This window comes from Hypanus sabinus, chromosome 11 (genome assembly GCF_030144855.1).
Source record: "Hypanus sabinus isolate sHypSab1 chromosome 11, sHypSab1.hap1, whole genome shotgun sequence".
Taxonomy (NCBI): Eukaryota; Metazoa; Chordata; class Chondrichthyes; order Myliobatiformes; family Dasyatidae; genus Hypanus; species Hypanus sabinus.
The window spans coordinates 110735460-110762938 of record NC_082716.1 but is presented as its reverse complement, the minus strand read 5'-3'; the positions used below and the strand labels follow the sequence as shown (position 1 = coordinate 110762938).

General features: G+C 47.5%; 1 protein-coding gene across 3 annotated transcripts in view; it reads right to left on the bottom strand.

Annotated features, from left to right (window-relative positions):
* Positions 1-27479, bottom strand: part of numbl (NUMB like endocytic adaptor protein) — a 203700-nt gene that overhangs the window by 123702 nt on the left and 52519 nt on the right. The window contains exon 1 of one of the 3 annotated variants that reach the window (XM_059985123.1): positions 14065-14328. The exons of the other annotated variants lie outside the window; for them this stretch is intronic. The gene's annotated coding sequence lies outside the window, so the exon portion shown is untranslated. Of the gene's footprint in view, positions 1-14064; positions 14329-27479 lie in introns of those variants that run through there. 3 annotated transcript variants of the gene reach the window in all.

The following is a 27479-nucleotide window of genomic DNA, read 5'->3' as shown; positions in this document are numbered from 1 at the left end:
CCCAAACAGTTGTAAGGATGTGGTCTACAAATTACGATGGGAGATGGAAAATACATGCCAAAAGGGCAATGTTACAATAGTCATGGGGATTTCAATATGCAGCTAGACTGGGAAAATCAGGTTGGTGCTGGATTCCAGGCAGGGAAACCTGTAGTGTTTACAAAATAGTTTTTCAGAGCAGCTGAATGTTGAGCCGACTTAGAGGATCAGCGATTCCGGATTGGGTGTAGAACCAGAATTGATTAGAGAGCTTAAGGTCAAAGAACCCCAAGGGTCAAGTGATCATAACATGATCGAGTTCACCCTGAGATTTGAGAAAGAGATGCTAAAGTCTGGTGTATCAGTATCACATTGAAATAAAGAGAATTACAGAGGCATGAGAGAGGAGCTGACCAGAATTGATTGGACGGGAACACTGGCAGGGATGACAGCAGAGCAGCAATGGCTGGAGTTTCTGGAAGCGATTCAGAAGGCACAGGATGTATACATTTCGTGGCTAACAAGAGAAGTCAAAGCCAACATATAAGCCAAAGAGAGGGCATATAATAGTGCAAAAATTAATAGGAAGTTAGAGGATTGGGAAGCTTTTGAAAACCAACTTAAGGCAACTAAAAGAAAAAGTTATTAAGAAGGTAAATGTGGAATATGAAAGTAAGCTAGCTATCAATATTAAAGAGGATACCAAAAGTTTCTTCAGATACATAAATGGTAAAAGAGAGACGAGAATGAATATTGGACCACTGGAAAACGATGCTGTAGTAATGAGGGACAAGGACATGGCGGACAAATTGTCCAAGTATTTTGCATCAGTATGGTGGAAGATCCAGGTGTCAGGGGGCATGAAGTGTATGAAGTTACCATAACTGGAGAGAAGGTACTTGGGAAACTGAAAGGTCTGAAGGTAGATAAGTCTCCTGAACCAGATGGTGTACAGCCCAGGGTTCTGAAAGAGGTGGCAGAAGAGATCACGGAGACATTAGTAATAATCTTTCAAGAATGACTAGATTCTGGAATTGCAAACGTCATTCCACTCTTCAAGAAGGGAGAGAGACAAAAGAAATGAAACTATAGGCCAGCTAGTCTGGCCTCAGTGGTGGGGAAGATGTTGGAGTCGATTATTAAGTACGAGTTCTTAGGGTACTTGGAGGCACGTGATAAAATAGGCCATAAAATTCCTCAAGGGAAAATCTTGTCTGACAAATCTGTGGAATTCTTTGAAGAAATTACAAGCAGGATAGAAAAAGGAGAATCACTTGATGTCATGCACTTGGATTTTCAGAAGGCAAGCTTCAAGCCCAATGGATTACAGAGAAGATTCTAGCATGGATGAAGCAGTGGCTGATCGGCAGGAGTGGGAATAAAGGGAGCCTTTTCCGGTTGGCTGCCAGTGATAGTGGTGTTCCACATGGGTCTGTGTTGGGACTGTCAGTGACTTAGATGATGGAATTGATGGCTTTGTTGCAAAGTTTGCAGATGATATGAAGATAGGTGGAGGGGCAGGTAGTTTTGAGGAAGTGGAGGGGCTATAGAAGGATTTAGATTAGGAGAATGGGCAGATGGAATACAGTGTCAGGAAGTGTATGGTCATGCACTTTGTAGAAGAAATGAAAGGGTTGACTTTTTTCGAAATGGAGAGAAAATACAAAAAAATGAGATACAAAGGGACTTGGGAGTCCTTGTGTAGGATTCACCAAAGGTTAATTTGCAGGTTGAGTCTGTGGTGAGGAAGGCAAATGTAATGTTAGCATTCATTTCAAGAGGACTCAAATATTAAAGCAAGGATGTAATGTTGAGACTTTACAAGGCACTGGTGAGGCCTCACTTGGGGTGTTGTGAGCAAGTTTGGGCCCCTCATCTCAGAAGGATATGCTGAAATTGGACAGGGTTCAGAGGAGGTTCACGAAAAATGATTCCAGGGTTGAATGGCTTGTCATATTAAGAATGTTTGATGGCTCTGGACCTGTAATCACTAGAATTCAGGAGAATGAGGGGTCATCTCATTGAAACCTACCGAATGACGGAAGGGTTTGATAGAGTGTATGTTGAGAGGATGTTTCCTATAGTGGGGGAGTCTAGGACTAGAGGACACAGATAGAGTGGATGTGGAGAGGATGTTTCCTATAGTGGGGGTGTCTAGGACCAGAGGACACAGAGTGGATGTGGAGAGGATGTTTTCTATAGTGGGGGAGTCTCGGACCAGAGGATACGGATAGAGTGGATGTGGAGGGGATGTTTCCCATAGTGGGGGAGTCTAGGACCAGAGGACAGAGATAGAGTGGATGTGGAGAGGATGTTTCCAGTAGTGGGGGTCTAGGACCAGAGGACAGAGATAGAGTGGATGTGGAGAGGATGTTTCCTATGGTGGGAGAGTCTAAAAGCAGAGTTCACAGTCTCAGAATAGAAGGGCATTCTTTTAGAATGGAGATGAGGAGAAATTTCTTTAGCCAGTGAGTGGTAAATCTGTGGAATTCTTTGCCACAGGCAGCTGTGGAGGCCAAGTCATTGGGTATATTTAAGGCAGAGGTTGATAGATTCTTGATTAGTCAGGGCATGAAGGGATACAGGGAGAAGGCAGGAGAGGGAAAATGGATCAGCCCTGATGAAATGATAGGCCAAATGGCCTGCTTCTGCTCCTATATCTTATGGTCTTAATACATGAGCTCTGGTTGTAGTCCCACCCAACCTCCGTGGAAGATGGCTGCTTGTATCTATACCCCTCATAATTTTCTAATCCTCCTTCAAATCTCCCCTCAATCTTGTGTATTCCAAGTAATAAACTCCCAGTCTATTCAACCATAGATCCTCAAGTCCCAGCAACATCTTTTTAAATTTTCTCCATCCACTTTCAATCTGATTGACATCTTTCCTGTAAGGTAGGTGATCAGAAACGCACACAATACTCCGAATTTGTTCTTAACAAAGTCTTATTCAATTTCAACAAAACGTTCCCAACTCTCGTTCTGAACATCTTGATTTACGAAAGCTCCCTTTATAACCTCGGACAATAAAGGCAGACTAACATGGATTACAACTGGAACCAGAGCACACAGGGAAGGGCGGATTTAGGCCCACGGCACTGCAAAGGTTACCCATGAAGCATTGCAGAGGCCAGGGCTTGTTTAAAAAAAAGGCAACATAAACACATTTGGAGACTCTTCCTCCGAAGGAAACTCATGCTGAGTGTTTTTATTTATTAGTCTGTGGAGTACAGCCCGCCATTATTCAATGGAGTTTACACAGTATTAGCGGAATCAATATAATTAGCAGTAAATACCCTATAATTACTCCAATGAAAATACACTAACACATTTCACAATGGGGGGGGGGGGTGGGATCTTCAGCTTTCAACTTGCTTCAGTGTCGATCAACTTACAGTAATTCTTTTTAAATTACGATTCTACAAACCCCCCCCCCCCCACTCCCAAATCCACAGCCCAATTTAGCCTCACTCGCACGTACTATATATACCTGCACCAAGAAATACTCAGTCAGTGTACACGCTCTATTAGGTGCCCTCTGGACTTAATGAAGTGGCCACTGTATGGTCTTCAGCTGCTGTAGCCCGTCCACTTCAAGGTTCACAGATGCTCCACTGTTTTAATGTGTAGTTCTCCGAGTTACTGTTGGCTTGACCCAGTCTGGCCATTCGCCTCTGACCGCTCTCATTAACAAGGAATTTTCACTCAGAGAACTGCCACTCACTGGATGGTTTTTGTTTCTTGTACCATTCTCTGTAAACTCGAGAGAGAACCCCAGGAGATCAACAGCTTGAGATACTCAAACCACCCTGTCTGGCACCAACAATCATTCCATAAGTCAGTTGGATCACAATTCTTCCCCATTCTGATGTTTTGTCTGAACTTCCTGACCGTGCCCGCATGCTTTTACGCATTGAGTTGCTGCCACGTGATTGGCTGATCAGATATTTGCAGTAATGAGCAGGTGAACCGAACGTCAGCCACCGAGTGTACATACATCCACAAACAGAGTGTCAACCAGCGATGTACTGTTAATACAGCCCGTCTCAGTCAGGCCCAGATCCCAGTAAAAGAAACATTAGCTCCAATTCATAATCCCAGCCAAGTGGGTTTCCTGGTGGGGTGTTCAATAATTCCACAAGGACCCAAAGAACAGTTCTATGCAGCCTGAAACATCGGCTGTTTTTTCCCTTTCCACAGATGCTGAGTTCCTCCAGCACAGTGTGTGTGTGTGTCGTTGCCAAAGAACAACTGTTTAATCAATCTCAACTCTAACAGCACTGTACTGCAGTGGCGAATATGACACTATTGATGCCCAGGGCACTGGAGTTTGGAATTTATTTCTGGCATCCTCTGTAAGGAGGTTTGTACGTTCTTCGCGTGACCGCGTGGATTTCCGATGGGACCGGTCAGCTGGTTAATCAGTCATTGAAAATTGTTCTGTGCTTACAACTTGCTGCCTGTAGGTGCAATGAAGGCCCTCCATCTCTGGCAGTGTTGAACAAGTGCTGAAAGTCCTTGACAGACTGGATGTGGAGAGGAGGTTTCCTCTGCTGGGGCAGTCTCAGACCACTGGAGGGGCACTCTTTTAAAATGGAGTCGGCGAGGAATTTCTTCAGCCAGAGAGGTGGATCTGTGGAATTCTTCTCCACAGGCAGCTGTGGAGGCCAAGTCTTTATGTATATTTAAGGTAAAGGTTGATAGATTCTTGATTGGTCTGGGCACGAAGGGATACAGGGAGAAGGCAGGAAATTAGGGCTGAGAAAGAGAGTGGATCAGCCATGATGAACTGGCACAGCAGACTCGATGGGCCAAATGGCCTAATTCTGCTCCATTATCCTATAGTCCTATCTTTCTTTACTGACAGGTGTACACATTTAACGATAAGACAAATAATAATACTGGCTCTCTAATTACAATCCGATCCACACTGACCTTGCAAGATTTTACCTCAGCTTTCGGACCTCGAAGGCCAGAATAAAGCCAGATATGCCTGTTCTAAGGTTTAATTATGAGGAGAGATTACACAGACTAATCTTGTGTTCCCTGGAGGGAAAGGTTAAGTGGTAGTTTGGATTTTAGGATCTCAAAAGTAATTGATTAGGTGGTTGGTGGAGCATAGAACAGGGAAATATATCTAATCTCTGATAGAGGTGGACATAGATCGAGTGGACAGAGCACCCTGCCAGGCGTGGTGGTGGTGGCAGAGGAACATTAAAAGACTCTTGGATTGGCAGATAGGAAAATGGAGGGGTCAATCATAAACACAAGAGATTCCGCAGATGTTGGAAATCCAGAACAGCACACACAACGCTGGAGGAACTCAGCATCTATGGAAAAGAGTAAAGAGTCGATGTTTTGGATTGAGACACTTCATCGGATCTGAGAAGGAAGGGGAACGGTGCCAGAATAAGAAGGTGGGGTGGTTGGGAGGGGAAGGGGGTTAGCTGGAAGGTGATGGGTGAAACCAGGTGGGTGGGAAAGGTCAAGGGCTGGAGAGGAAGGAATCTGGTAGGAGAGGAGAGTGGACTAGAGGAGAAAGGGAGGTGGGAGGGGACCCATGGGTAGGTGAGAAGAGGTAAAAGGTCAGGGGGAATTAGAGGAAGGGAGGGGGAAGAGGGGAATTTGTTCACTGGAAGGAAAATTAAATTGATCTTATAATAGGTTAAAAGGACAGCACAACATTGTGGGCCGAAGGGCCTGTATAGTGCTGTCTATTTATTCATTGAGATACAGTGCAGAATAGGCCCCTCTGGCCCTTTCAGCCACGCCGCCCACTAACCCACCTTTTCACCCTTACCCTAACCACAGGAAAACCTCACAATGACCAATTAACCTACCCACGGGTTCATGTTTGGATTGTGGGCGGAAACCCACGCGGTCACGGGGAGAACGTACAAATTCCATACAGGCAGCCGCGGGAATTGAACCTGGGTTGCTGTTGCTGTAAAGCGTTGTGCTAATGTACCGCCAGTGTCCTGTGCTGTGTGTTGACAAAGAGCCAAGCTGTGGAAGACACACCTCTGCCATTAACTGCTTCCTCTGGGGCCCACGGAAACCCAAAGGGAGAGATTCTGCAGCTCCCGCCTCTGACGACGACCCTGCACCATGAGCCACATGCAACGCGGGAATACCGGGAGCAATCTGCAACCTAGCAACCCGTCTCTGCAGCAACCATGGCCGGAGCAAAGCTGAGACACGGGGGAAATCACAAGGAAGGCTCAGGGTCTCTCAGAATCTCAGTGTCCAACTTTCTACATCTGTGGCCTGCGGAGGATTTTAAATTGTGTGTGTGTGGGCTTGAGATATCTACTATTACAAATACCTTTTCTGTTGATTTGCAAACAGAGGGACTGACACAACCATTACGACATAGGAGCAGAATTAGGCCATTCAGCCCATCACCATTCAATCACGCCTGATTTATTATCCCCTTCAGCCCAAATCTCCTGCCTTCTCCCCATATCCCTTCATGCCCTGACTAATCAAGAATCTATCATCTTCTGTTTTAAATATACCCAATGACTTGGCCTCCACAGCTGCCTGTGGCAAAGAATTCCACAGATTCACGAAATTCCACCTCATTCCGTTCTAAATGGACGTCCCTCTATTCTGGGGCTGTGGATTCCTCCACCGTGGGAAACACCCTCTCCACATCCACTCTATTGAGCCTTTTCAACATTTGACAGATTTCAATAGATCTCCACTTGTTCTTCTGAATTCCAGTGAGTACAGGCCCAGAGCCATCAAACGCCCCTCATAGCAGCCTCCACTTTAAATACACCCAATGACTTGGCCTCCACAGCCGCCTGTGGCAACAAAGTCACCAAATTCACCACCCTCTGCCTGAAGAAATTCCTCCTCCATTCCGTTCAAAAAGGATGAGATGGGAAGGAACCTCACCTTTAGGATCTATAATGTGCAACATGAAAGTGGTTCATTATTATATGTTTGGGATCTCGAAATTGGAATTAGAAACGTAGAAATCTGCAGCATATTACAGGCTCTTCAGCCCACAGTGTTGTACTGACCAGGTAACCTACTCTAGAAGCTACCTCGGATTATCCTACCACAGAGCCCCCTACTTTTCTAAGCTCCATGTACCTATCTAAGACCCTATTGTATCTGCCTCGACCACTGTCGCTGGCACAGCATCCCACACACCCACCACTCCTCCCCTCTGTGTGAAGTGATTTATTGGAATTGGTTTATTATTGTTACAACCATTGTTGGTAGAATCTCAGGTGGTGACGAAAGGGCGTACAGGAGTGAGATATGCCAACTAGTGGAATGGTGCCGCAGCAACAACCTGGCACTCAACGTCAGTAAGACAAAAGAGCTGATTGTGTACTTCAGGAAGGGTAAGACGAAGGAACACATACCAATCCTCAGAGGGATCAGAAGTGGAGAGAGTGAGCAGCTTCAAGTTCCTGGCTGTCAAGATCTCTGAAGATCTAACCTGGTTCCAACATATTGATGTAGTTACAAAGAAGGCAAGACAGCGGCTATAGGAGTTTGAAGGGATTTGTCATGTCAATAAATACACTCAAAAACTTCTATAGTTGTACCGTGGAGAGCATTCTGACGTGCTGCATCACTGTCTGGTACAAAGGGGCTACTGCACAGGACCGAAAGAAGCTGCAGAGGGTTGCAGATCTCGTCAGCCCCATCTTGGGTACTAGCCCACAAAGTACCCAGGACATCTTCAAGGAGCAGTGTCTCAGAAAGGCAGAATCCATTATTAACGACCTCCAGCACCCAGGACCTGCCCTTTTCTCAATGTTACCATCAGGGAGGAGGTACAGAAGCCTGAAGACACACACTCAGCTTCTTCCCCTCTGCCATCCGATTCCTAAATAAACATCGAACCCTTGGACGCTACCTCACTTTTTTTTAAATCTACAGTATTTCTGTTTTTTTTTGCATGATTCTTAATCTATTCAATGTACATATATTGCAATTGATTTACTTATTATTTTATTTTTCTCCTATGTTCTGCATTGCATTGAACTGCTGCTGCTAAGTTAACAAATTTCGTGTCACATGCTGGGATAATAAACCTGATTCTGATGTTCAGAGATAAAGTGAAAAGCTCATCTTGCCCACAGTTCAGACAGTTACATCAGATCACAGGGCATTGAGGTAACGCAGAATAAAGTGCAGCAACTATGGAGACCGTGCTGCAGGTGAACTGTAACATCCAATAGATCTGAAAGTCTCCTAATCCACCTCCAAAGTCCCAGGCATGCCAGACGCACAGGATTGGAAAAATCCGGAGAAGGTTGCAAATTCATTCAGTTCCACCATGGTTACTAACCTCCCCAGCATCCGGGACACTTTCACAAGGCAATGCCTCTAAAAGGTGGCATCCATCATTACCGACCTCCGTCATTAAGGACCCCATCACCCTCGTCTCATTGCTACCATCACGGAGGACATGCAGAGGCAAGCTAGACAGCCAAGTCTGCAGAAGAACTGTGGCAAGTTCTCCAAGATGCTTGGAACAACCTGCCAGCTGATTTTCTTATAAAACGGTACAACAGTGGACCTAAGAGAAATGTTGCAGTTTTAACGGCAAAGAGTGGTCACACCAAATATTGATGTGATTTAATGTTTTTTTTTACTGTTTACTGCTCTATATATTAAATGTACAGATGTTTAGAAACTTTTCATTAGTTTGAAAGCATCTTCACTTTACAGATTTTTTTTTTTACACGTACCTAAGAACTTTGCTCAGTACTGTACCTGAGTGATAATAACCCAATTCTGGTGGAAATTTCCCTTTGGCGGGGGGCAGCGGGTTGGAAAAGCTCTAGCATTATAACAGAAACAGTTTATATTTGCACTCATTCCAGCAGTTATTGTAGAGTTGAACTGACTGCTGTTAATAACAGAGGTAAGTCCCGAGCCAGCAGACACTAAAAATCACTTCCAAATGATCCCTCACCTCAGCACGAGCAAATAGGTGTCAATCTGAACAACTTCTCAATTCAGTTCGAAAGGGTTTGTGATCAGAGGACGCCAGCATTTCGATTGCCCATTACGTTAAGTGGAAGCGGAGAGAGCAGTTGCTGTTCCTTCAATGTTTTATTCGCTCTTCAGGTTCTGCCACTGATATCACAACCCAAAGCAGCAATTATATAACAACACGTTTAACTTGCAGCTCCCCTCCAGGAGCACTCACCTGATAGTGGATGTGCTTTGGATAAGACCAGCCAACCGAAGCCACTGCTTTCCAGCTCAATGCCAACACGTGTATAAACAGGACTGTGGGTGATTAACCCCACCAGATAGCTTCCTGTTAACAGCACACCAGGGGCATGATCATTACATGCCATGACAAATGACATCGTCGTTACGTGCTGTGTCGTAGGATGTGGGTGATCATGGCAAATTTTCCACAGGAGTGGTTTGCCATTGCCTACTCCTGGGCAGAGTCTTTACAAGACGGGTGACCCCAGCCATTATCAATACTCTTCAGAGATTGTCTGCCTGGTGTCAGTGGTCACAGAACCAGGACTGTGATCTGCACCGGCTACTCGTACGACCATCCACCACCTGCCCCCAGGGATCCCGTGCCCCTGATCCGGGGCCAAGCAGCCACTACACCTTGTCCAAGGGTGACCTGCAGGCCAGTGGAGTGGAGGAGCACCTTACACCTCCTTTGGTAGAGATGCATCTCCACCCCAGCACCCAAAGGAGGAGGTACAGGACCTGGAAGACATTTCAGGAACACGGTCCCCTCCACTATCGGATTTCTGAACGGTCCCCACTATTTTGCTCTCTTTTTGAACTATTCTTTTATATTACTTTTTAATGTATTTCCCTGTTCTGCTGCCGCATATAAAATCCAGAAACTTCACGAGTGACACGCACACATGCAAAATGCTAGAGGAACTCAGCAGGTCGGGCAGCATCCATGGAGAGTCAACTCTTCAGGCCAAGTCCGTACATCAGGATCTGGTGAAGACAAGAACCTCGACTGTTTATTCCCCTCCAACAATGCTGTCTGACCTGCCAAGTTCCGCTAGCATTTTGTGTGTGTTACTCTGACCATAGACACTGTCTGACCTGCTGAGTTCCTCCAGCATTTTGTGTGTTACTCTGTCCATAGACTCTGTCTGACCTGCTGAGTTCCTCCATCATTGTGTGTGTGTTACTCTCAGCATAGACACTGTCTGATCTGCTGAGTTCCTCCAGCATTTTGTGTGTGTTACTCTGTCCATAGACACTGCCTGACCTGCTGAGTTCTTCCAGCATTTTGTGTGTGTTACTCTGTCCATAGACTCTGTCTGACCTGCTGAGTTCCTCCAGCATTTTGTGTGTGTTACTCTCAGCATAGACACTGTCTGACCTGCTGAGTTCCTCCAGCATTTTGTGTGTGTTACTCTGTCCATAGACACTGCCTGACCTGCTGAGTTCTTCCAGCATTTTGTGTGTGTTACTCTGTCCATAGACTCTGTCTGACCTGCTGAGTTCCTCCAGCATTTTGTGTGTGTTACTCTCAGCATAGACACTGTCTGATCTGCTGAGTTCCTCCAGCATTTTGTGTGTGTTACTCTGTCCAAAGACACTGCCTGACCTGCTGAGTTCTTCCAGCATTTTGTGTGTGTTACTCTGTCCATAGACTCTGTCTGACCTGCTGAGTTCCTCCAGCATTTTGTGTGTGTTACTCTGTCCACAGACACTGTCTGACCTGCTGAGTTCTTCCAGCATTTTGTGTGTGTTACTCTGTCCATAGACTCTGTCTGACCTGCTGAGTTCCTCCAGCATTTTGTGTGTGTTACTCTGACCATAGACCCTGTCTGACCTGCTGAGTTCCTCCAGCATTTTCTGTGTGTTACTCTGACCATAGACCCTGTCTGACCTGCTGAGTTCCTCCAGCATTCTGTGTGTGTTACTCTGACCATAGACACTGTCTGACCTGCTGAGTTCCTCCAGCATTTTGAGTGAGTGTGTGAGTGTGTGAGTGTTCGTTCGTTCGTTCTCTGGATCTCCAGCATCTGCAGAACCTCGTGTTAATACACACAAAATGTCAGGGATAATAAACCCAATTCTGAAATTTTACCATCAGGTCCTGCTGGATGACAGGACCAACTGGGCGACATTAACATCGACATTTGTACTCGGTATTTTCCCCTTGTCGGACACAGGCTTCACAAAGCAGTCACACAGCTGGTCCCTAAAGGCTTCTGTTGAAAACTTACACTAACAAGACTACAGATGGCCAGTAAGAACTTTTTTGTTTGGTTGCTTTGAAATAATTAATATAAATGACTTTGGACCCTTTGTTTTGGGAGACCCTGATCATGTGTCGTCCACAATGGTGTGGTGGGAGAGCCCCCTGTACTCGCCAGTCTCTCGTCAGCAGCCGGACAATGGGCTGCAGCAGAACCAAAGCGTCATCCATTGCCGACCCACAGGCCACAGCACACACCCACTGGGACGGGGAGGGGTCGCACAGCGGCCAGCCGGGTGATGACAGCATGGGGGGGGGGGGGAAGAGGGGTGAAAGGGGAGAGAGGAGTGAGGTAAGGTGGGAAATGAGGGGGGTGGGTGGGGGGAGGGACAGATGTATAGGGGCGTGAGTGAGTGAGAGAGGAAGGCAGGCACTGAGAGGGTGAGAGAGACACAGATATACAGAGAGTCGGACAATGAGACTAACAGGAAGACAGACAGACAGACACAGAAAATAAAGGCGTCAGAGGCTGCTGTGTCTAAGTTGACAGGCTGTTGGGGAGTGAGCAGCTGCTTCAGACGGAGCCGACACCAGCTGTGTCCAGCCCACCCTCCCAAAATATACAGGGAATTGTGTGCGCAGGGCGGGAGCGGGGAAAGGTGATCCTACGACAAACAATCGGCACGCAATTGTTTCCTCAGCTGCGGCCCTGATCCCAGCTCTGACAGCACAGGAAAGTGCTGCGGCATGCTGGCTTGGGCAGGTGCAGACGCTCCGTACGGGCCACACGAAACCGCCCATCTTGGTGGGCCCTCTCCCCTTCTGAATGCCCCCCTCTAACCCGACAGGCAATGAGCAGGGGGAGACATTTTCCTCAGAGCTCCTGGGTTGGCCACAGTGCTTCAAAGGAATACGACCCTGAGGTTCATTTTCTTGTGGGCATACTCAATGAACTGACAGAATAATAACCATAACAGAATCAATGAAAGCCCACAGCTGCTTGGACATTCAATCAACGTGCAGAAGACAGCAAATGGCACAAATACAAACATGAAGAAATAATTGCAATAAATAAATAAATAAGTGATAAATAAAACCCCAGCAGGTGTGTGGTGGAACATGTGCTGACTGGCTGCGTCACTTCGAATGAGAAATCCTACTCTGGGTGGTGGGTTTCGCTCAGCACATCTCAGGTAAAACCTCCCGACCACTGAGTACATCTACATGAAACACTGTCGTAGGAAAACAGCATCCATCATCAGAGATCCTCACCACCCAGGCCGTGCTCTCTGCTTGCTGCTGCCATCAGGTAGAGGGGACAAGAGCCTCGGGTCCCACACCACCAGGTTCAGGAACAGTTATTACCCCACAACCATCAGGCTCCTGAACCGGTGTGGATAACTTCACTCACCACAATGAGCCTCAGGTCCCACACCATCAGGTTCAGGAACAGTTATTACCCCACAACCATCAGGCTCCTGAACCGGTATGGATAACTTCACTCACCACATTGAGCCTCAGGTCCCACACCACCAGGTTCAGGAACAGTTATTACCCCACAACCATCAGGCTCCTGAACCAGTGTGGATAACTTCACTCACCACAATGAGCCTCAGGTCACACACAACCAGGTTCAGGAACAGTTATTACCCCTCAACCATCAGGCTCCTGAATCAGTGTGGATAACTTCACTCACCACAATGAGCCTCAGGTCACACACAACCAGGTTCAGGAACAGTTATTACCCCTCAACCATCAGGCTCCTGAATCAGAGGGATAGCTACACTCATTTAAGGACTCTGTTATATTGTTATTTCATGCTCGTCATATATAGCCATTTATTTATTTCTGCACTTGCTCAGTTTACAATTCATAGTTTCTGATATTTACTGTTACCACTCTATAGATTTGCTAAGTACGCCCACAGAAAGAAAATCTCAGGGTTGTACTTGGTGACATATATGTACTCTGATAATAAATTTCACTTTGAACTTTGAACTATTGAGAACATGAGACAAGGAGTCCTAGAGAGTGAGTCCATAACTTGAGGGAACATTTCAATGATGGAACAAGTGAAGGTGAGTGAAGTTATCCCCTCTGGTTCACGAGCCTGATGGCCGATGGGTAATAACTATTCACGCTGACCATACAGGGTTGCGTGTACACCATGTACAACCTTGAGATTCGTCTCCACGCCCGCAGCCACAAGACAAACACCATACATCCGCTGAGAAACCCCGCGGCACAGAGACTGTCAAACATTCAATGTGTGAAATGATAAAAACGTCAACAAGCCTCCCCGACGGCCAGGCCCCGGCTGCAGAGACCCCCGACGGCCAGGCCCCCTGCTGCAGAGACCCCCGACGGCCAGGCATTATGATCCTGCACTTTACCTGCACCGGTAGCTCTCTCTTTGTAGCTTTTACACTTTATTCTCACTGCTATTGTTTTACAAAACAAGTTTTCAAGACCAGAAGAAATAGGAACAGAATTAGGCCATTTGGCCCATCGAGTCTGCTCTGCCATTTCATCACGGCCGATCCATTTCCTGCCTCAATCTTCTGACGAATGAAGAATCTATCAACCCAATATACCCAATGACATGGCCTCCACAGCCGCCTGTGGCAATGAATTCCACAAATCCACCACTCTCTGGCTGAAGAAACTCCTCCACATTTCTGTTCTAAACACATGTCCCCCTTTTCTGAGGCTGTGCCCGCTGGTCTTCGACTCCCCCGCCACGGGAAACATCTGCTCCACATCCACTCTATGAACCTCATTGAACTTCTCCACATCCACTCCATCTAGTCCTTTCAACATTCAATAAATGAGATTGCGCACCCCACTCCCCCAAACCTTCTAAACTCCAGCGAGCACACGCTCAGAGTCATCGAACGTTTCTCATACCTTTCAATCTTGGAATCGTTTTCACAAATCTCCTTTGAACCCTCTCCAAAATAAGCACATTTTCTCCAAGATTAGGGGCAGGCACAAAAGTACTGACAATACTCCAAGTAAGGCCCCACCAGTGTCTTATTAAGCCTCAAAATTACATCCTTGCTTTTCGATTCCAGTCCTCTGGAAATGAATGCCAGCATTGCATTTGCCTTCCTCACCACCAGCTCACCAGGGGTCAGGAACGGAAGGTTGGCTCCCGGAACTGAAAGAGCTTTGCTGAGTCAGTCCACGTTCAGCCCAGACTGCCTGGGTACCTGACACAGCCAGCAACAGCCTGCTGCCTCTGTGCCGTCACTCAGAGACGTTCCTTTTGGCAGGCTCGATGTCTGTGTTGCTTTGAAGTGAGCAGACGGTGAAGAATTCATTCCCAAGCAGGTTGCTTGAGGTCTCAAGGGGCAGAGACTTTTATAGTTCAAAGTGAACTTATTATCAAAGAGCATATACATTTAATCACAGGCATTTACAGGAAAAATAAAATTTATCAAAAACTATACATAAAAAAGACTAATAACTAACGTACAAAAGACAATCTGCAAACACACCAAAATAATACTGAGAAACAGTTCAGAGTTGAGGCGAGTTAAGTTATCCACACTGGTTCCAGAGCCTGATGGTTGTGGGGTAACAACTGTTCCTGAACCTGGTGGTGTGGGACCTGAGGCTCATTGTGGTGAGTGAAGTTATCCACACTGGTTCAGGAGCCTGATGGTTGTGGGGTAATAACTGTTCCTGAACCCGGTGGTGTGGGACCTGAGGCTCATTGTGGGGAGTGAAGTTATCCACACTGGTTCCAGAGCCTGATGGTTGTGGGGTAATAACTGTTCCTGAACCTGGTGGTGTGGGACCTGAGGCTCATTGTGGTGAGTGAGGTTATCCACACTGGTTCAGGAGCCTGATGGTTGTGGGGTAATAACTGTTCCTGAACCTGGTGGTGTGGGACCTGAGGCTTCTGTACCTCCTGACCAATGATAGCAGTGAGAAGAGAACATGGCCTGGATGGTGGTGGTGGGGGTCCTTGAAGATGGATGCTGCTTTCTTGTGGCAGAGCCCCTAGCAGATGTGCTCAATATTGGGGAGAACTTGGCCTGTGATGGACTGGGCTGTATCCACCACTCTGTGTAATCTTTTCCATTCCTGTGCATTGACATTTCCATCCAAGGCTATGCACTCAATGTCAGTAAGACCAAGAAATTGACTGTGGACTTCAGGAAGGGGTAGCTGAGGGAATACACCAGTATTTACAGGTGTTTAGTAAAGGGTAACCCCTCCGGTGAAGGGGCTTGTAGTGTCCATTCCAGGGCAGCTCAGTCACCTTGGGTCCCCTCCAGGCACTCTACTCCCACCTGCGGCTCCAAGTAGCTGTTTGCACGTGACAGCGGCTGCACACCGCTTCGACGGGTGGCTAAACGGCGCCTCATGTCCCGGTGAGAAAGGGATGGTCACCAAGGAAGACCACAGTTTGTGACACTTGTTCGTACCACTGGACCCGGACTTCTGAGGTTGAGGGAACAGAAACTGCCCCACGGCCACGGCTTTTCCCCTTTAAAAACTCTCCCGCACAGTTTCCCGTCATTGTCGGACATCGCGGACGAGCAGCGTTTATTATTATAAATTCTAATATATCTTGCGCATCACATTGCTGCTGCCAAACAACATGACATGCAGAGATACCGAACCTGATTCTGACACAGAACTCCACAAAGAGCGAGGAGGAAAATCAACTGTAGCCTTTTGAACAAAGCTTGGAATTCCCTTTCCAAAGAGGGTTTTGAATTAAAAAGTCATTCAGCGGAACATTCTCCCAGCATGCTGGCCTGGTTGTCACACTGCCCGAAGTCAACGTTACTGCTTTTCATGGACAGTCCGCTCTCTGGCTCTTTAGGAGGGGTCTGTTGTGCCCGCGACGAAAGTCACCAGAGAGACTCTGAGGCGGGTAGGTGGGTACTGAAGCGTTTTATTCAGCAGAATGAGACACTCGCAGTGGAAGAGACCTGCTCAGCCCAACACCGCGAAACATTTTCTATGCTAAAGATCAACTCTATATTTACAATGCATCTACAATGCTTCCGTTGAATTACATACAACTTTCACACACCTCCTCCTTCGCAGCCACACTCCAGACACCCAATGTTAATCGACACTGTCTGGTTTGCAATCGACTTCAGTCTGCAGCTCCAGGAAATTGTTGCCCAGAGCTGCCTATTAATCTGCAGTGCACGTTCAGGTCTAAAGATTGGTTGCTGTATAACCCAACTCCAGAACACACTCTAATGGAGTCCTTCCAGCAGGAATAAGCCGGAGTTCACACGAGCAGGATGACGTCACCTGAATCTCTGGATAAGAATTTCCAGACCCCCAGATACCTGCTACCAGAAACCATCAGTCTATGCTTCCATCACCAGATCTCCCTCCTGAGTGGCCGCAATTTCAAATTACAGCGTGTGACATTGCAACCGGATTTGTGATTCGGAGATTGAAGATTAGATTCATTTGCCACAGGCACATGGAAATGCTTCGTTAGTGTCAAACTGAATCAGCAAGGGCTGTGCTGGGGGCAAGTGTCGCCATGCTTCCAGCGCCAACGCAGCACGCCCACAACTCCCTTACCCTACCCCGCACATCTTTGGACTGTGGGAGGAAACTGGAGCACCCGGAGGATGCACAAACTCCTTAGAGGCAGCGAAGGGAACTGAGACACTGTCGCTGGCGTTGTAAAGATCAGCACTGACCGCTGCGCTATCCGCCACTCACGCTCTCCTAGTTTACCGAATAATATTTGTTTATTGACATACAGCACAGGATGTGCCGTCCAGCAATCACGGGACAGTTTACAATGACCGATTAACCTGGTGACCGGTACATATTTGGACTGTGGGAGGAAACGGGAGCGCCCGGAGGAAATTCACGCGGCCGCGGGGAAAAATGTACGAACTCCTTACGGGCAGCGAGGGGAACTGAACCCGGGTCGCTGGTACTGTAAAGCGTTTGCTAAGCACATCGCTACCATGCTGCCCCGGAATATAGAAACCCTAACGCGAACAGGCTGTTCGGCCCACAATGTTGTGCTGAGCCAGCTAAAGAGCAAATTTTAAAGCCCCAAACACTGATCTTTCCTACCTATGCAACGTCCATACTTCTCCATCTTCCTGATGACTTACGTGCCTATACAAACGTCCCTTAAAAGCCCCTGATGCATTTCTATTTACCACCGTCCCAGGCAGCACATTCCAGGCATCCACCACTGAGTGAAAAATTTACCCCTCACATCCCCCTTGAACCTACCCCCCTCACCCTCAATGAATGTATGCCCTCTGGTATTAGACAGTTCTACCCCCTTATTACTCTATCTATGCCTCTCGTAATCTTGTATGTCATTAATTTGCTTTTTGCTGCAGTAAAAAATACATATCGATAAATTTCAACATGAAACACAAAAACAATAAATTAAGCAATTAAGGTTGGCTCTCTTTGCCTGGGTATTAAATCTAACTGATGCCCCTCATGAATTTTTACCCCTCTACAACAAGGCAAGGAGAAGTCCGCTGAGGAATCTTTAATGTCTATTTAGGGGCACAGAAAGAATGCTTTGAAAAGGGGCTCGTGCGACAGACGTTTCACGTTTCTCCTGGCGTTCTGCCTTAAATCAGACGGGCTGGTGTCTGAATTTACAATGCCGTTTCGTCTTGGTTGGCTGAAGAGGAGGGTTCGTGAGCCTGCTGTTCTTTACACTGACTAGAGGGTGGTCCAAGGCAGCGGGTCCAGCCTGGAGTGTGCAAATCCAACAGCGGCTGTCCACCGTCATTATCTGAACCCCCGTCCACCCTCCCCCTCCATCTGTCCATGCATTGTTCAGCCTTCTGCCAAATTGCCTTGATACACTCCAGTCGAGGCAGGATGCCCCATTATATCAGAGCCCTATTCAGAGCCACACTTCTGCTTTGTGATGCTTTCGGAACACGTACCACATACTGACCCACCCCCACGTCCCCCCGCTGAATGACATCGGGCATGTGCTGCTCCAAAGAGACGTCAACACACTTCCCCCCCACCCGCGCAGGGGGCAGGCTCTGCACTAAACCGATATCCAGAAGCTCGGGCCAGACTGGATTGTGGAAAAACAAGCAGCCGCCACACAACGGCCGCTGAAAGGTAATCGCTTCGCACTCGTGTCAGGCGGACGGCGGCACACTGGCACGCGGTCGGCGCTTCACGCTCGCATCAAAAAGTCACCGCTTTTGCTGTCCACACTTATTTAACGTGGTAAAGATCTCACAGGAGCTTTAACAGGATTTACTGCATGTAGGTAAAAGATCAGTCACAGAGGCCGTTGTTCAGAATCATCACTGAGAATGGGGGCGGGGGAGAGAATAGATAATGGGTTAGAAAGACTTGGAGAAATCCCTCCCCTCAATGAGGATAGTAGATTTGGGCAGCACCGTAGAGCAGGAGTTAGCACAACACTGTTAGACCATAGATATAAAGAGCAGAATTGGGCCATTTGGCCCATCGAGTCTGCTCCACCATTTCATCAGGGCTGATCCATCTCCCTCACAGCCCCAGTCTCCTGCCTTCTTCCTGTATCCCTTCAAGCCCTGACTAATCAAGAATCTATCAACCTTTACATTAAATATACATAAAGGCCTCCACAGCTGCTTCACAGATTCACCACTCTCTGGCTAAAGAAATTCCTCCTCATCTCCGTTCTAAATGCTCGCCCCTCTATTCTGAGGCTGTCCCCTCTGGTCCTGGACTCCCCCACTACAGGAAACATCCTCTCCATGTCCAGTCTACCTGTGTCCTCTGGTCCTAGACTCCCCACTATAGGAAACATCCTCTCTACATCCACTCTATCTGTGTCCTCTGGTCCTAGACTCCCCCACAATAGGAAACATCCTCTCCACATCCACTCTATCTGTGCCCTCTGGTCCTAGACTCCCCCACTATAGGAAACATCCTCTCCACATCCACTCTGTCTGTGTCCTCTGGTCCTAGACTCCCCCACCATAGGAAACATCCTCTCCACGTCCAGTCTATCAAGGCCTTTCAACATTCGATGTATTAATGAGGTCTGCCCTCATTCTTCTGAATTCCAGAGAGTACAGACCCAGAGACAACACACTCCTCATATGACAAGACTTTCAATCCTGGACTCATGTCCGTGAACCTCTGTGTCAGCACACCAGCAACCTGGCATCAATTCTGCCTTTGCGTGCTTTTCCGTTCTCCATATTACCTACCGCGTGTGTTTCCTCACTGTGCTCCAGTTTCCCAGCACACGCGGGTTAGTACGTTAATTGTCACTCCAGTGTAGGCTGGAAGGGCCTGTTAGCATGCTGTATCTCCAAATACATAAAGTTACCCAGCAGGCAAACACAGTCACCGGCCCAGTGCATATCCAACATTGAGCTCAAGCAACACCACAAAGTGACGTGTTCACTGTTGAATCAGCACGGCAGCATGCTGCATACTAACTGGCAGCAGCACAATGACAATATTTACTCTTTAAATCACACGGGAGGCAGGACGGGACATCCCACGCTGGTGAACAGTGTTACAATCACCTGAAATTTCTACAGGTAAACCGTGGAGAGCACTCTGACTGGCTGCATCACCGTCTGGTATGGAGGGGTGGGGCATTGCACAGGATCAAAAATGAGCCCGAGACTTGTAAACTTGGTCAATTCCGTCATGGGCACTGGCCTCTGTAGTACACAGGACACCTTCAAAAGCTAATGCCTCAAAAAGGCCACGCACACACACCTTTCTCTCTATCATATATTGCATTGTCCTGCTACCACAAAGTTAAGAAATTTCACAATTTATGCCGGTGTTATCAAAACTGATTTGGATTCAAATTTGTCCTCAAACACGCTGTGGAAACCACTCCAACCCAGCATTTGCATGTCTTTATCAAATCAGCTCTCAAAAGAAACTTCTGGAAAAAAAACTCAGGTCATGGAACAAAAGTTCAAAGTAACTTTATTATCAAAGTGCATATATGTCACCATATACAGCTGAGATTCACTCTCTTGCCGGCAGTCACAGCAGATACAATGCAATGCAACAGAATCAGTGAAAAACTACACAGAAAGACTGACAAACAACCAACGTGCAAAAAAGTGACAAACTGTGCAATAATACTGAGAACACAAGTCCTTGTAAGTGAGTCAATAGGTTGAGGAAGGAACAGTTAATATTTCAAGTCAAACAGAGGAAGAGTGATGGACAAAGTATGTTAACCGCTTCTTTCGACGTCTGCTGCCTGACCCAAGTCTACCAGTGTTTTCCATTTTTATTTCAGACTTTCAGCATCTGTGGCTTGTTTGATTCTCAACATTCACTGTTCCCTGGAGGACCACCCTAACTTTTCCAGTGCAACACCTCGTAACAGACATCCCTCATCCCTGGAAACATCCCAGCAATGTACCTCGGGCTACATTTTCAAACCCTGCAAACTCCTGGGTGGATGTAACAGTCGCAAGATGCCCAGTGTCTGAGGCAGAGTTGCAATCTCGATGCTCAACCCATCACGGATGGAAAGCGCGCAAGGAGCCGGCTGGATTTGAACCCGGAACCGCTCGCCTCAAAGCCCAGTGCGGATACCACCGGCCAGCTAACAACCATGATTATTCCTGGAAAACTTTTCCACTGAAGAGATTTGCCGCAGTGACACCAGAGCACACAGTGAGATGTGGCATCTTGCTTCAACAACCAGTGCAGGATGTGCTGGTGGCAGCCCCCTAGTGCTTCCATTCTTCCGACACCAACACCGCGTGCCCACAGTCACCAACTCTAACACATGTCTTTGGAAAGTGGGAGAAAACCCAAGCACCTGGAGGAAACCCACACGATCACGGGTTAACATACAAACTCCTTACAGACTGCAGTGGGAACTGAACCCCCTTTCTCCAATTCTTCAATTCTCCACTCTGGCCTCAGCTTCCCATTCCCCTCCTCCTTCCCTTTCTCCCGTGGTCCCACTCCCGGTGACCACCGGCACGGGAGAGTGTTACGCTAACCGCTACATTACCGTGCCACATCCTGTCACTGGCCCACACTGGGGAACTTCTTCTACGCAGTCGTGAAACACCTTTAAAGTACTGATATTGATTTATTATAATCAATAAGCTCTTTAAGAAGTTTGTTGTACAGTGTGGAAACACTAATGTCCTTGAAGAAACAAATCCTACAAGTACTGGATACAGCCCTGCCCCACCATCGAACAGATCTACACAGTGATGTGGCAGGAAAGCAGCTTGCATCATCAGAGATCCCCACCAACCAGACACACACCCTTCGTGCTGCTGCTGCCGCCATCAGGGAGGCGGTACAGAAACCCCAGGACTGTCCCCACCAGGCTCAGGGACAGTTATTGCCCCTCAACCATCAGGCTCCTGAACCAGAGGGGATAACCTCACTCACCCAATCACTGAAATGTTCCCACAATGTTATTTATTATCATTATTTCTTTCTTTTGTTATTTGCGTAGACTGCTGCCTTTTGCACTTTGGTTAAACAGACTGGCTGGGCGGCCTCTTAATGACTCTGTAGAGTTACTGAGTATGCCCACAGGAAAATGAATCTCAGCATCGTGTATGGAGACACGTATATACTTCAATGATAAATTGATTCTGTTTTGGGGATTATTCTATGGATTTATTGAGTATGCCAATGCTGGAGGCTGTTCAGGGGTAGGAGGTCTCTGTGTGGGTGGAAGAGGGGGTCGTTTAGCTGCTCTTGCAAGTGTTATTCTGCTGAACATTGTGCTGGGCTGCCCCTGGAACATCCTCTCAGGACAGAAGAGCAACCCCTTCAGATCCCATCTCCACGGCATGAACACCAGTTTCTCCCCCTTCCCTTTTCTTCAATTCTCCACTCTGGCCTCTTCCTTCTGCTCCTCACCTTCCCATTCCACTCCTCCTTCCCTTTCTCTCCTGCCCCATCAGATTCCTTTTCCTTTAACACATCCCAGCACCCAACTGGTCTCACCCATTGCCTCCCAGTTTGTCCTTCTCCTCCCCAACCTTCTTCTTCAGGTTTCTTCCCCCTTCCTCTCCCACCCTGACAAACGCTTTGTTCCTCTCCATAGCTGCTGCCTGGCCAGATTGAAAAGGCAGGGTGTCGGGACCAGAAGCGAGGGTCAGGAGCCTGCTGGGCAGCAAGCCTCAGAGGCTGCTCCGGGACTCTGGCCTCACCTTCACTCTGAATGTTGTTTGCTTACTTTCATGATTTGTTTTATTTCTCGTGGCATGTTGGGTGTTTGACCGTCTTTTTTTTAAAAAATGGGTTCCTCTGGGTTCACTGTTTTGCGGCTGCCTGTAAGGAGATGAATCTCTGGGTTGTGTATAGACATTCTTTGATAATAAATGTACTTGGAACTTCCCGAGTTCCTCCAGCATCGTGTTTGTGAGTTTACCAAGTCATATTGATTTGTGACAGCGAAATGCGTCATCTGATAAACTTATCAAGGGTACATCACACTAGTGTAGTGGTCAGCACAACACTTTATGATATGAGACACCCGGGTTCAATTCCTGCCACTGCCTGTGAGGAGTTTGTACGTTCTCCCCGTGACCACGTAGGCTTCCCCCGGGTGCTCCGGTTTCCTCCCACAGTCCGGGTGGTAGGTTCATTAGTCACTGTGAATTGTCCCGCGAGTAGGCCGGGGTTAAGTCAGGAGCCTGCTGGGCAGCAAGCCTCAGAGGGCTGGAAGGACACATTATCTCAATAACAACAAAATAAACATCATATCCGACTCCCCAAAAGGGGTGGAAGAGGTGCTACCAAAGGCGATTTACTTCTGCTAGGTGAACTATACAACGAGGAGTTGCCGTGGCAGTTAGCTGGCCAGTGAATCCACGGCAGACGTACTCACAGTCCCCATTGGTGACAGCTTTGCCCAGAGGCCCTAAACCACTGTTACCCCTTCTGAGATCTCAAATTACAAACCAATAGTTCCTGCAAGCCGCTTCGACGAGGAATCAATACCGACAGCATCCACCCATTCCTGAGGGAGTCGGCCTATAGATCGAACCCTCACAAATGTCAGAACCTGCTTTATTAGCACCGAGTTAATTCTATGATGCGAGGTATGTCGCTCAGTGACAACAAATCTCAGAAATTATTAGCACAAAAATAAATAGTGGAAGGGGGAAGTGAGGTAGTGTTCATGAACTATTCAGAAACCCGATGGTGGGAAGAGAACCACACACAAAATGCTGGAGGAACTCAGCAGGTCAGACAGTGTCTATGGACAGAGTAACACACACAAAATGCTGGAGGAACTCAGCAGGTCAGACAGTGCCTGTGGACAGAGTAACACACACAAAATGCTGGAGGAACTCAGCAGGTCAGACAGTGCCTGTGGACAGAGTAACACACACAAAATGCTGGAGGAAACAGCAGGTCAGACAGTGTCTATGGACAGAGTAACACACACAAAATGCTGGAGGAACTCAGCAGGTCAGACAGTGTCTATGGTCAGAGTAACACAAACAAAATGCTGGTGGAACTCAGCAGGTCAGACAGTGTCTGTGGACAGAGTAACACACACAAAATGCTGGTGGAACTCAGCAGGTCAGACAGTGTCTATGGACAGAGTAACACATACAAGATGTTGGAGGAACTCAGCAGGTCAGACAGTCTCTATGGACAGAGTAACACACACAAAATGCTGGAGGAACTCAGCAGGTCAGACAGTGTCTATGGTCAGAGTAACACACACAAAATGCTGGAGGAACTCAGCAGGTCAGACAGTGTCTATGGACAGAGTAACACACACAAAATGCTGGAGGAACTCAGCAGGTCAGACAGTGTCTATGGACAGAGTAACACACACAAAATGCTGGAGGAACTCAGCAGGTCAGACAGTGTCTATGGACAGAGTAACACACACAAAATGCTGGAGGAACTCAGCAGGTCAGACAGTGTCAATGGACAAGAAGTAAACAGTCGATGCTTCGGACTGAGACCCTTCATCGGGACTCAGATGGAGGGAAAAAGCAACTTCTTATCAGAGGATCAGAGGTGGAGAGGGTCAGCAACTATAAATTCCTTGGTTTTGTTATTTCGGAGGACTAGCTTTAGGTCCAGCACTTTAAGAAGAAAGCACGGCAGTGCCTCTCCTTCTTCAGGAGTTTGTGAGGATTCAGCAGAACATCAGAAACCTTGACTAACTTCTGCAGACTTATTTTAATTACTACCCGTTACAGCACTGACGTTTAGGGCAGCAACGAAGGGCCTCCATCTGTCTGTATGAAAGGATTCTTCATTGCTGTTTCTGTAACGATTTGTTTCAGCCAGTCAGGGTTGTTAGCCGAGCTGAACCCCTGAACCTGGAGGACCGGTGGACCACTCAGTCTGGCCTCTACCCTTTGACCTGTTTGGCATGGGTGAGAGGCAAAGCACAAGGCCCTGACTCCAGCCAGCATAGCTCCCCGGGTCACTGAGGCCCGCGAGCCTCCAAACCCAATGACAAGGTTGTGGTCCTCTTGGAGGGCTATTAATGTGTGGTGACTGGTCTGGTATGGAAACATCAATACCCTGGAGTGGACATGGAGGGGATAGTGAGAGAGTCTCGTCCAGAGGGTAGTCTCAGGATACAAGGGTATTCCTTTAGAACAGGGATGAGGAGGAATTTCTTCAGCCAGAGAGTGGAAAATCTGGGGAATTCATTGCCACAGATGGCTGTGGAGGCCAAGCTATTAAGTGTACTTAAAGCAGAGATTAAAAGGGTCTTGATTAGTAAGAGTATCAAGGGATATGGTAGGAGATTGGGATTGACAGGGATAATAAATCAGCCATGATGGAATGGTGGAGCAGATTTGATGGGCCGAATGGCCTAAATCTGTTCCTCTGGCTATAGCCTTATATTGTTCAACCACAGCTTGTAGCCCATCTTCTCATTCAAAACCTTGCCAGCAGTACAACCATCTCAGCAACTACTCTGTCATGTCCCTACCGTCAAGAATAATCATTATCTTTATGTGCCGTGTCTATGACATCATCATTCTGTGCCATGCCATATGACATGGGCGATCGTAGCCTTATCTATGACCGCGATTGTTCTTGGCAACGTTTTCTACAGAAGTGGTTTGCCATTGCCACCTTCTGGGCAGTGTCCTTACAAGACGGGGGGAGGGGGAGGTAAGCTACACCCTCGCCTAAGGGTGACCTGCAGGCTACAGAGGGCAGGAGTACCTTCCACCTCCTTTGGTAGGGACACATCTCCACCCGGCCACCCTCATTGATTCTGCACTCCAGAGAAGCAGGCTTCCTTGGTAGGTGGAATAATTCGCTTGGGGCAGTACCCACAATATACTGGCTTTGCCCCTTCTCAGTTGCCTCGTAATACAGACAGTTGCGTGTGCACACCAACTTGGGGCAGCATGTCAGCGTTGTGGTTGGCACAGCACGGGAGACCGGGGTTCAATCCCCGTCGGTCGTCTGTAAGGAGTGTGTGCGTCCTCTCCCCGGGTTTCCTCCGGGTGCTCCAGCTTCCTCCCACAGTCTCCCGTTGGTCATTGTGACTAGGCTTGGGTTAAATCAGAGGCTGCTGGACAAAGGATCGGAAGGGTCTGTCCACGATCTCTGTCAATAAATTAAAAGATAAAATAAACTGTGGTCTATTTTCTGCTAATAGACGGAATAGAGCTACTGATAAGTTCAGGAAGATTTCAAAATTTAATAGGCAAGTTTTATAATGGATATGCGTTTCCTGAAGTCTCACTCCCAAGTCAAAAGTTGTGCTGGGCCTCGAGCCAGAGTACGAAATGCCGTCCAAACAGCCTCTCTCCTCCCATCCATTGTTGGAGCGGAGTCAACGGTTCTGCTTGAGCCCTCGGCCACCAGGTCGTTAATGGAGGAATAATGGCCGCAAGATCAATAACAACCTTTGTCCACTGTCATAAAGATTTTGCTGAAGGGTGCATTTCCAGCTGGTCATTGCACAACTCTGCTACTCCATTGGCTCACAGTACACCAGATGGAGATAGAGAAAAGTTATCCCTATGCATGGTAACTCCACACAAAGCCCGCCTTTTCCTGCACTTGAACTTTGAGGATTTGTTCCCATGGGAGAGTTGAAAAGACAAACAACTGAGCCTCCGCCTCATGGGTATTCATAGCAAAGTTCATCCGAATAAGTCACACAATTTACCGGAAACGAAGAAGATGGCCAAGCACAGACAGAGAACCTTCATTGCTGCCCTAAACACCAACCAGTATAACAGACAGGAACTAACCAACTCTAAAATACACACAGCGGCCAATTTATTAGGTACCTCTTGTATCTAATAATGAAGCCACCCAGTGTATGTTTGTGGTATTCTGTTGCTCTTTAAGGTTGGACATGTGTTCAGAGAAACTCTACACGCCACTGTTGAAACAGGTGGTTCTCTGAATTACTGTCACCTTCCTATCAGTTTGAATCGGTCTGGCCGTTCTCCTCTGACCTCTCTTACTAAAGGAGAACTGCTGCTCACTGGATTTTTTTTTCATCTCTGTGAACTCTACAGACTGCTGTGCCTGAAGACCCCGGTCTCGGAGAAGCTTAAACCGCCCTGTCTGGCCCCGTCAGTCAGCCCATGGTCAAAAGTCACTTAGATCCCATGTTTCCACCCATTCTGGTGGAAACAACAACTGAACTGCTCGACCATGTCCGCAAGCTTTGATCCATTGAATTGCTGCCACGTGATTGGCTCATTAAACATTTGAACGAGTGAGCAGGCTTATCTAATAAAGTAGCCACTGAATGGAGATTTACATGTCGTAGGAATTTACAAATACCAACAATATGTTTCTGAACAGCGCTTTGTAATATCAGGAAACATCCCTGGGCATCTCACAGAGGCACGGATAAATCATTTGAGACGGACACGTGCAAGGATGCATCGGTATCCAGATTAATTTGGTTACGTGAATGGAGAGGGTACTTCATGATGCCACGTCTGAAATGAACGAAGCTTGGTCTGGCTGCTCGATGAGCCTGGAGGATAGGTCGCGGGCGTTTCATCACCAGCCGAGGTGACATCATCAGTGTGCGGTTGAGTGATGTGTCTGCCCAATGCTCGTCTTATCATTGGCCCAACTCTCATTCTGATTGGCTAGCCACTAGCCTCCACTGGTCCTGGCCAATCAGATAGCTGGGCTGGATCGTGGGTCTTTGTCCCCGATTATCGGTCATTGTGATAGTTGGTTCCTCAGGTGTCTATTCACCCCTCAGCCCCGATCCCAGGTGCACAGGCTCAGAAATTGCATCCAGTTCATTAGAGTCTTCAGCTCGAAACAAGCCTCTAAGAACTGTCTTGATTTTTTTCTTTTGGGCTTCTGCCAGGAATATTGTAGTTTCCCAGACAAACTTCTTG